This window comes from Lagenorhynchus albirostris, chromosome 6, assembly GCF_949774975.1.
Source record: "Lagenorhynchus albirostris chromosome 6, mLagAlb1.1, whole genome shotgun sequence".
Lineage (NCBI taxonomy): Eukaryota > Metazoa > Chordata > Mammalia > Artiodactyla > Delphinidae > Lagenorhynchus > Lagenorhynchus albirostris.
In genome coordinates this window covers 68,116,599-68,127,133 of record NC_083100.1, presented here as the reverse complement: position 1 = coordinate 68,127,133, position 10,535 = coordinate 68,116,599, and the positions used below count along the sequence as shown (strand labels likewise).

Here is a 10,535-nt window from a genome sequence, read left to right as displayed (position 1 = left end):
TCTGATTTAGCTAATTTGGGGGGTTTTTTTGCTTTGTCGGTCTACCTAAAGGTTTACCAATTTTGTTGAACTCTTCAAAGAACTTTTTTTTTTTCTTTTGGCCATGCCACGCAGTACCCCAGATTTCAGTTCTCCAACCACGTATTGAACCCATGCCCCCTGCAGGAGAAGCGCGAAGTCAACCACACAAAGAACCAACTTTCAATTTCACTGATTTTCTCTATTATTTTTCTTTTTTTTAATTGATTTCAATCTGATCTTTATTATTTTCTGTTCAATTTACTCTCCTTTTTCTATATCCTAAGGTGGAAGCTTACGTTATTGATTTAAGGCCTTTCTTATTTAACAGTATAGACATTTCAAACCGTAATTTTCCTTTAAGCACTGCTTTACCTGTATTCATACACTGTGATATGCTATGTTTCCATTTTTATTCAACACGTTTTCTAAATTTTCTTCTGATTTCTTCTTTGGTCCATGGATTATTTAGAAATGGGTTGCTTACTTTCCAAATATTTAGAATTTTCCTAAAAATTCTTTTTGTTGATGATTTCTTATTTAATTTCGTTATGGTCAGAAAACATACTTTGAATGAAGTCTATCTTTTAAAATATACCAAAAAATTGGGACTTCCCTGGTGGCGCAGTGGTTAAGAACCCACCTGCCAAGGCAGGGGACACAGGTTCACGTCCTGGTCTGGGAAGATACCACATGATGCGAAACAACTAAGCCCGTGCACCACAACTACTGAGCCTGTGCTCTATAGCCCGCAAGCCACAACTACTGAGCCCATGTGCCACAACTACTGAAGCCCGCGCACCCCAACGAAGAGTAGCCCCCACTCGCTTCAACTAGATAAAGCCCACGGGCAGCAACGAAGACCCAACACAGCCAAAAAATAAAATTTAAAAATAACAAATAAGGACTTCCCTGGTGGCACAGAGGTTGAGAGTCTGCCTGCCGATGCAGGGGACATGGGTTCATGCCCCGGTCCGGGAGGATCCCATATGCTGCAGAGCGGCTGGGCCCGTGAGCCATGGCCGCTGAGTCTGCGCGTCCGGAGCCTGTGCTCCACAACGGTAGAGGCCACAACAGTGAGAGGCCCGCATACCACAAAAAATAATAATAATAATAAAACAAATAAATAAATAAAATATACTGAAAAAATTTTATGGTCCAGTATATGGTCTATCCTGGAAAAAGTCCTGTGTGCATTTGAAAAAAATATGTATTCTGCTATGCTGAATGAAGTGTTCTAAAACTGTCAGGTCAGTTAGGTAGACAGAAGTGTTCAAGTCTTCTATATCCTTGCTGATTTTCTGTCTAGTTGCTCTACTATTTTTTGAGAGTAGCTGGAGAATTTAACACCAGGTTGAAACTTCCAACCAAAATTTTTTCTAACCATAATTTCTTTTTTTTAAAGAATGGATGCATTTATAAATTTATTTATTTATTTTTGGCTGCACTGGGTCTTCATTGCTGCACATGGGCTATTCTCTAGTTGCGGCGAGCAGGGGCTACTCTGTTGCAGTGCGCATGCTTTTCATCGTGGTGGCTTCTCTTGTTGCAGAACACGAGCTCTAGGCTCACAGGCCTAGTTGCTCCACAGCATGTGGGATCTTCCCGGATCAGGGATCAAACCCACGTTCCCTCCACTGGCAAGCGGATTCTTAACCACTGGGCCACCAGGTAAGTCCTGTCCAACCATAATTTTTTAATTGTTTTATTTCTCCTTCAATTTTGTCACATTCGGCTTAATGTATTTTGGGTTTCTGTTGTTAGGTGTGTTTACATCTATAATGGTTATTTGTATATTTCTGACATTGACCCTCTTATTATTATGAAATGTCCTTGCTTCTCATATTTCTTAAATTCTATTTTTTCTGCTATTAATATAGCTACTCCATCTCTGTTACGATTATTGTTTCATGGTATAGCTTCTCCCATCTTTTTGCTATCAACCTATTTATGTCTCTGTATCTAAAGTGAGTCTCTTACAGAGCATATAGTTGATTCTTCAATTATTATTCAGTCTGACAATCTCTTACTTTGAGTGGTATGTTTAATCTATTTCTATTTAATGTAATTACTGATATAATACAATTTATATTTGTCACTTTTTTATTTGTTTTTTAGTAATGTCATATCTTTAGTTTTCTCTTCCTCTTCTGCCTTCTTTTGTGTTAAATATATTTTAGTGTTATGATTTTAATTCCTCTGTTAATATTTTAATCTGTTTTAAAGATATTTTCTTAGTGGTTTCTCTAGGGGTTGCAACATGCATCTTAATTTATCAAAATCTATTTTAACACTGGCTTAATCCCAGTAAAATATAGCAACGTGTTCCAGTAGAGTTCCATTTCCTCCCACCTTTTTTGTGCTATTTTTTTATCACATCTAGATATGTTACAAACTAACAACAGAGTGTTACAACTATTACTTTATACAATCATATCCTTTAGAGAAATCAAAACAAGGAGAGAAAAAAAAGATATAGTTGGGTTTTTTTAAAATATTTACACATATATTTTCCAGCACTATTTCTTCTGCAGATTCAAGTTACTGTCTGGTATAATTTTCTTCACCTGAAGAATTTCTTTTAGGACCTCTAAGGTAGGTCTACTGGCAACAAATTCTCATTTTTTTTTTCTTTCAACACTTCAAACGTCACTACACTACCTTTTTGCCTCCGGTTTTTCAGATGAGAAATCAGCTATTAATCTTACCATGTTCTCTTAGTTTTCAATATTTGATTATGATGGGTCACGAATCTCTTTGTCTTTATCCCAATTGGAATACACTGGGATTCTTGAATCTGTATATTGTTTAACAACACATTTGAGAAGGTTGTTGGCCATTATTCTTCAGATATGTTTCCTATATCTTTCTCTTTTTCCTCTCTTCATGGGACTCTCATTATGCATATGTTGGCATATTTGATGTTGTCCTACAGGTCTCTGAGATGCTAATCATTTTTCTTTAATCAATTTTCTATATTTTCTTCATTGGATTATTTCTATTGATCTATCCATCATCTATTGATCTATCTTCAAGTTCTCCTATTCTTTCTTCTGCCATCTTGTATCTGCTATTGATCTTACCTAGTGATCTTACCCTTCCATTACTGTACTTTTCAACTCTAGAACTTCCATTTATTTTTATGTTTCTATTTCTGTATTAAGATTTCCTATGTCATGAGTTATTATCATATTTTCCTTCAATTCTTTAAACATGATTTCCTTTAACTATTTGAAATATTTAAAATACCTGCTTTGAAATTTTTGTTAAAGATCTAGGCCCTCTTAGATACAGTCTATTGACTTGTCGCTGTTTTGTCTAAGTGTGGGTCATACTTTTCTCTGCATGGTTCTTTATTTATGTTTTTAAAAAGTAGATATTTTAGATTATATATTATAGCAACTCTTGATTTTTTTTTCCTGAGGACTGTCATTCTGAATATATTTTCTTTCATTTTTGTGTGTTTGTTTATTTTAGAATGTCAGGAATTAATCTGTGGAACCTGTTTCCCTCATAGTGTGTGGCTGCCAATGTCTCTATTCAGTATATTTTATACTAATTTTAAGTTTTAGCCTGGTGTCCAATGGGTCACCCCCATGTGTATCTGCATAGTTTAGTAGTCATCCAATGATTAGACAGAGGTGTTCAAACTCCTCAAATCAATAAGTCTTCTACATTGTGTGTAGGTTAAGGATCAAGTCAAGGTAGTTTTCAAGTCAAGGAACTTGGTGTTTGACTTACCTCTGGCTCAGATTTCCACTTTACATCCCCAGTCTAGTAACTCAATCTTTTTCCTGTTGCTGTATTCCAGTTTTCCTGTCTCAAAAATCTGCCACATATTAATGTCTAAGGCCCAGTCCTGTTCTTGAACTGAAAGTCTAACCTTGTATTCATTCCTGGCTACACCCTGACACTGGCTGCTTCATCTAGTTAACCACCTACTAGCTATGAATAATCTCTTCTGATACTGGGTTTTCTCTTTTATGACTATCAGTTCATGGTTTGGCCTGTGTCATAAGCAACTCAGCTTCCAACCTAGGTGAATAAGGTCAATAAAGAGAGGAAATTTCAGAGACAGACCATTATCATGGTATTTCTTACGCCTGTTACAGAGTGGTGTTTTGCTCTTTACAATCACACAAGTGCTTGTGGCATTAAATTAAGTGAAATGACTACAACTGTTTCCCTTAATTATCTCCTTAATCCCATGTAAATTTTTAAATTCTCCAAATGTTTTGGAAGTTTTATAATTTCTGAGCCTATTTTTGATATACTGCTTATCAATCAGAGAAAGGCAATTTAAGAGTGGTAAAAAACTTCATATATGCACACATACACATTTACAAATTTATGTTAAGTGCTTTAAGTTATAGAAGTAAAATATCATAATTAAATAAAGAATCTCTTTCTGTTTTAGCAGTGGGTTTGGCCTTATGGCAGCAAGTTATTTCATGTGTATCTCCCACAAAGATTATTCTTTCCTGGAATAATATGCATATTAATTAGTTCCTACAGCACTTGAGAGACTTCTGTTTTATTCCCACCAGTAAGGTCAGAAAATGCAGCCACCTTAGTTAGCAGCACATTTAAAAATCTTGAAGCAAGTTGTGGTCACAGAGAAGACTGGGCACCTCAAGGGAAGGGCAAAACCAAAGATAAGAATTTTTCACAGCTCTGAAATGATACCATGTGACCTAATCAACACACTGCATTTGTAGCATCCTAATCCCCATTACCCACAATTAGAATGGACAGTTCTATTCAATTAGTATGTGGCCAGGGTGGGTTTAAATTTAGTGTTGAAAATATAGGCATGCCACATTAAAATTCAAATATTCAAATGAGAAGCCTCAAGGGAATTTAGATTTTTTTTAACGACTGGTACCAAGCTATGTATAATAATATAAGAAATTTGCCTAATAGAATTTTAGACTTGAGTTATGATTTACTCTAAGGTAAAAATGCCAAAATTACCTCAAATTTGCCCACAAACTGCTAATCAGCTTTTAGATTTTAGAGGTTAGGGATACCCTGAATATAGAAACCTCCATGCACAAATCAACAAAAGACTTCTTTTCCATTTTTATAATACAGAAATGACATGCTGATGTTCCCCAAAGTAGTATGTCTGCACTTAATAATCTCTGATTTCTGAAAGTCTAAACTTGACCAAGTGAACTATACATATACATAAGCTAATCTGAAACATTTTGAGTTAATCCCAAAGAGTTAAATTATGTATTTGAGTACAGTGAAATACTAAATTGCCCTAAATTTTCCTAAAATATTAAAATGTCATTATAATATAACAATAAACTCAAGGCAAATAATTCCAGAGTGTAAATAACTCTAGAGTGTAGTAAAGGTTAGCAGGAAGGTAAACTCATATTGGAGAAGCTATACAAACTGGTTTTGAATATTAAGGTATCAGTTTCTTGATCAAATCCTGTATACATACACCACTTGGGAGTGAACTAGATGATTCTTTAGCATAAAGAAAGAATACCATTATATATTACACCTGTAACCTGAAGAAAATAATACACTTCCAAAACATCATTATGTATGTTGAGAGGAATGAAGTAGCAAAGTGACCAAATGTGGCAGACATTCTTATACCATGGGTCCAGAGACCTGAGTTATACTCCTTGTTTTGCCACAACTAACCTTGGGAAAGTAACTTGACTCTCTGGGTTTCAGTGTCTTCAACTGAACATGAGGTTACTAGTATCAGATGATCTAACAGAGGTTCTAAAATGGCGACCTGTTGTGTGGATCTGGCCAGTAGATATATTTGGTTTAGACTGGTGTTTTTAAACAAGAACAACATTTTTAATTAAAAGTTTTCACATAAAAATTTCCTTTTTTCTTTTAACTCAAAAATCTGTCCCAATGCAGTGCTGAAATTACCATATGGCAACACTTAGCTTGAGCTGGGTAGTGACGCCCTCTACAGATGCAAGCTCCCTTTAGTTGGTTTCAGTTATACTCTTCAGATTTTTTTTTATTATTATTGAGGTAAAATTGGTATAGAACATTATATCAGTTTCCTGTGTTCAACATAATAATGTGATCTTTGTACATACTACAAAGTGATCACCCCAAGTCTAGTTACCATCTGTCACCATAATAATTGTTCCCTTTCACCATTTCGCCCACCTGCCTCTACTCTTTAGTCTTGAACATGCATCTGCACTCACCCAGCCCATTTTACTCATTTACTGCATCTGCCTAGCCCTGTAGGCATTTGATATTGCGATCTCTAATTCAGTAGATCCCTTCAGGCTCTTAAGATTCTGTGATTCTTCAGGTTAATAAAAATACATTAGCCTGTTATTTCCTAGAATAGTAAGCTTCTACTTAGATAAAACCAGAGAGAATGGGTAAGAGAATAGTTATGCTCTAGTGAACATACATTCAAGGAAAACTGAAGAATGGAGTATTGCTCATTTGGATAGACTTGGACTATCAAGGCAAAACATGAGCTCCCTGGGAAATGTGGACATGGGGAAAATGTCACTTACAATTTGGGCAAAAAAGGGCAAAAATAAATTTTGAAATGGAATTAAGGAAGAAAGGAATAATTTGTTTTAACAAATGCCCTTTTGAGGCCAGACACGGTACTAGTCCCATGTTACTACCTGATTTGTTAAACCTCATAGTCTATGAGCTGCTAGGTATCTTCCCCATTATTAGGATGAGAAAATTTAGGCTCATAAAGATTAAGTAACTTGCCCAAGGTCACACAACTAATAACTGTCAGAGGCAAAATTTGAATCTAACTCTAAAGCCACAGTTCTTTCCACTACAACACCAGACAAACATTTACTTCCTAGCTTGGCCTATAATCAACAGACTTGAGAGATACGGCGTGGGGGAGAATGAACCTACCTTGTTTCATTTGCAAGAATATGACTAGGTTCTGTAGTTTCATTAAAGATGCCCTTTTCCAACAAGTATAAATATATAAAACTTGGACCCTAAATCAATTAACAATTAACAACTGAAACTTGGAATACCTTCCCCTAAATTATCGTAGTATCACATAATCAGCTATATCAGTGAACCTAAATATATTAAGGTCATTCATTCACCTTCAAAAGTTTAGATTTTGCTATTTCTGAAAGTAAGGGTAAATCAAGAAGACATACCTTATGGTAATTTTAAAATATCAGGAACAATTTTGTGAACACTTACTAAGAACTTGTCTTATTTCATCCATTTCATGGATATTGATGTGAATGCCTATTCAGTCATATTCTGTTTTCACAAAATTGACAATTACGACAAAATCCTTCTTAAAGTATGCACTGGTGAAAATGTTCATAGACATAATAAAAACCTGAATACCCAGCTTCTCTGAATTTTTATAGAGTACTGGGGAAAATATATATTATAATGTGTGCCATAATTCCCTTGATCTCTCTTGAAAAAAGAGGGACTCTAATTACATATGAGATCAGAAGGAGACAAATACTATTCAAGAAATGCCTTTCAATTTTTGAAGTATGGTTGTGTTTTTTAAAGGTTCACTGTATTCCTTTATGGTCATCACTAATTGCAATGCAATCTCAGAAAAATAATTCAGCATATTTATTCAGTCATGTTTCTCTCTTACCATGTTATGCTGTTTCAGTAGTCCACATGTTTCTAAAATACTCGTTGAATTAGATAATCAGCTGTACAAATACCTTACACAATGAATTCTTTTTCTGTATTTTAAAAATGAGTATAAGAAACGTTTATTTATAATCCAAATTTAAATCCCTTTTGCTTTAAAAACAAGGCCAAATAGCAAAGCCTCTTCTACTGTTTGTGCTCTATAACATCTCTTGATTACTCTGACAGAGTTCCAGTCACAGGTTGTGAGTCAGAAAGAGGATTTTCAATGTCCAGCAGCTAAATGTGTCAGCCATGACATTTCTGAAAGTTCTATTTTTATATACAGAGAGAAGGAAAAATCACTTCTTTGTATCTGTCCCTTGCAAAATCCTCAGTTTAACTCCAGCTTTAGATATGTACAATAGTGAATGCATTCTTAGTTAACATGACAAGCGACTGACATTTTTAAACTGGAATAATGCAAGTAATGAAAACATAATCTACGCAAGTTTGTCCCTTCTGCATTCTTATTCCCTCTTTCAGTCATAAAGCCTGTTAAAATGTAGTTGAAATAATACAAAATGCAATTCAAATCTCACTATTGTCCTAATCCTTTTTTTCCCTACTCTTATACAGCTTATCTAAAACTGTTGAAATATAACTTGCTTGAGTTATAATATTATGTGAATTAAGAATCTGTATTGTTTGGAAGCTCTTTTAATTGGTCTACAGGGAGGTTTTCTGTATATATTAAAATGATTGTATGTCTGAATTATAACGAACCTACCTTTAAAATTCCTTTGTGTTTAAAAACATATTAGAGGCAAAACATTTTAATACTTCTTGGAGTAGGTTTTATTGCTAAAATTATTGGTTTGGCAATCTTGGCATAAATGGAAATTTCTGATAGGCTGTCATATCAATGTCAGTGGAGCCCAGGAATTTCATGGCTCTGGCTGTTTTCCTTATTTTTATTTATAAATTCTGTTTCATAACAGCAATAAGATGCTTCAGGCCTTGCGGTTCTGTGGGATTATTGCACTTGTCAGGTGGTAAAAATCACTGGACCCTCTGCCTGGTGACGTGCAACACCACTAGAGGCATGTAATCACTGAGAAATGCAATTCCTAGAATTTCTTAATATTTTATAATGACATATTTAACTTTTAAAATAAATGATCTATTTTGAAGGCTGGAGGTGTCATAAGAGTATTCAACCAGCAGCTAAGGAATGGAGAAAACGTAGATCATACAGGCAGAGAGAAATGGCCAAGCAGTGACCATCTTACAGTAAATCCTGAAGGATATAAAAATCTAGAATAAAGTATATTGTATATGAAAATTGAGAAACTGGCTATGATTGGTCAACATATTTGTATATTAATATAAATTGTTTTACCATAATATTCTGTTTGTTTTCTTCCTTATAAATAAACATTAATATGTTTATATACAAAAACATGATATAGACTTCAAGTATAAATACATGAAGGTCATATGTGAAAAAATGTAATTTACTCACACTGAAGGAAAGGCTACACACTATTTCTTTCTATTAAAAATGTCCTGGGCTTCCCTGGTGGCTCGGTGGTTGAGAGTCCACCAGCCGATGCAGGGGACACGGGTTCGTGCCCGGTTCAGGAAGATCCCACATGCCGCGGAGCGGCTAGGCCCGTGAGCCATGGCCGCTGAGCCTGCGCGTGCGGAGCCTGTGCTCCACAACGGGAGAGGCCACAACAGTGAGAGGCCCACGTACCGCTAAAAAAAAAAAAAAAAAAAAAAAGTCCTACCTGATATAATTAGCATAATACTTAGTAAAAAATCGTGAAAAGTATACTCTTGAAAAAAAGCTGCCTGATTTCTTAAATAAATGGAATGTCAAATTGACTCAAATTATATAACAGTGGATAGAGGTTTAAAATTAAATTTCTATTTCTAAATAACTGTTTGGAAGTAAATTCTTGTATCTTACCAATTGTTCTAAATAACAATGTAAACCAAAGGAGACCAAATTATCTTTGCAGGGAAAGAATACTAAAGTTTTTCTTGGAAAAGGGCCAGTTTTAGGTAGGGGGTGTTTATGGCCTGGGGACTTACTGTAGCAATAGAAAAAGATTAATAATTTGCACATGTTAGATTCTTGGAAGGCAGGATACAGCTGTAAAGAATTAACCCCTCTTGAGAGATGTAAAAACACAGAGCAGCTGAGAGGAGACCTACTAGGAGGGACTAAAAACTGTTCAGGCTACAGATGTCCTCAAAGTGAAGCAGCGAAAGTACTTTTGGGAACTGACATGCTTTTGTCTTTGCTTATAAATGGGCAGATAACTTAAAAAAATTTTAGACAAAAGGAGCAAATTGTGCCCAATTAAAATGTATTATTGAAATATTAAGTAAGCACTATAATGAATTGTTTAAAGAAATCACTACTACAATGCTTTTCTCAAGGATGACCTAAAATAAAAGCCACTCCATTAAAGGAAAGTATGTACATCTGTGTGATGAGGCCCTATACCTCTAACTTTCTGAAATGCTGCTTCATTGACTGACGAAGACTCATTTTTCAGAATACACAGACCTAAAATAATAAGTAATCAAATCAAAACATTTTGTCAATGAGTAAATGAGAGGTCCAAATTCCATTTTAACTGAAATTGGTGGTTGATTTTTTGCTTCATGGAAGAGAAAAGTGGCTGCTATGCTTCAATGAAAGAAGCCCAACATAACTTTTAAAAAGATCTTAAAACACAGGTTTAAAGAGTGAGGATATTACTGAAAACATTTTATAACATCTGCTTTAAGTAAATCTCATTCATCATTCCAATTTCGTTTAAGCCTGAAGCAGAGATGGAAAAAATACACACCCGACTTAATGTATAATTCAGTACCTTGGTGTTTCCTTCAAAATAATATGC

At 34.9% G+C, this 10,535-nt stretch overlaps 1 long non-coding RNA gene across 1 annotated transcript in view; it reads left to right on the top strand.

Annotated features, from left to right (window-relative positions):
- Positions 1 to 1,625: 1,625 nt before the first annotated feature.
- LOC132521803 (uncharacterized) overlaps positions 1,626 to 10,535 on the top strand; it is a 147,688-nt gene continuing 138,778 nt past the window's right edge. The window contains exons 1-2 of the long non-coding RNA XR_009540963.1: positions 1,626 to 1,689; positions 2,536 to 2,613. This is a non-coding gene — a long non-coding RNA (uncharacterized LOC132521803). The remainder of the gene's footprint in view (positions 1,690 to 2,535; positions 2,614 to 10,535) is intronic.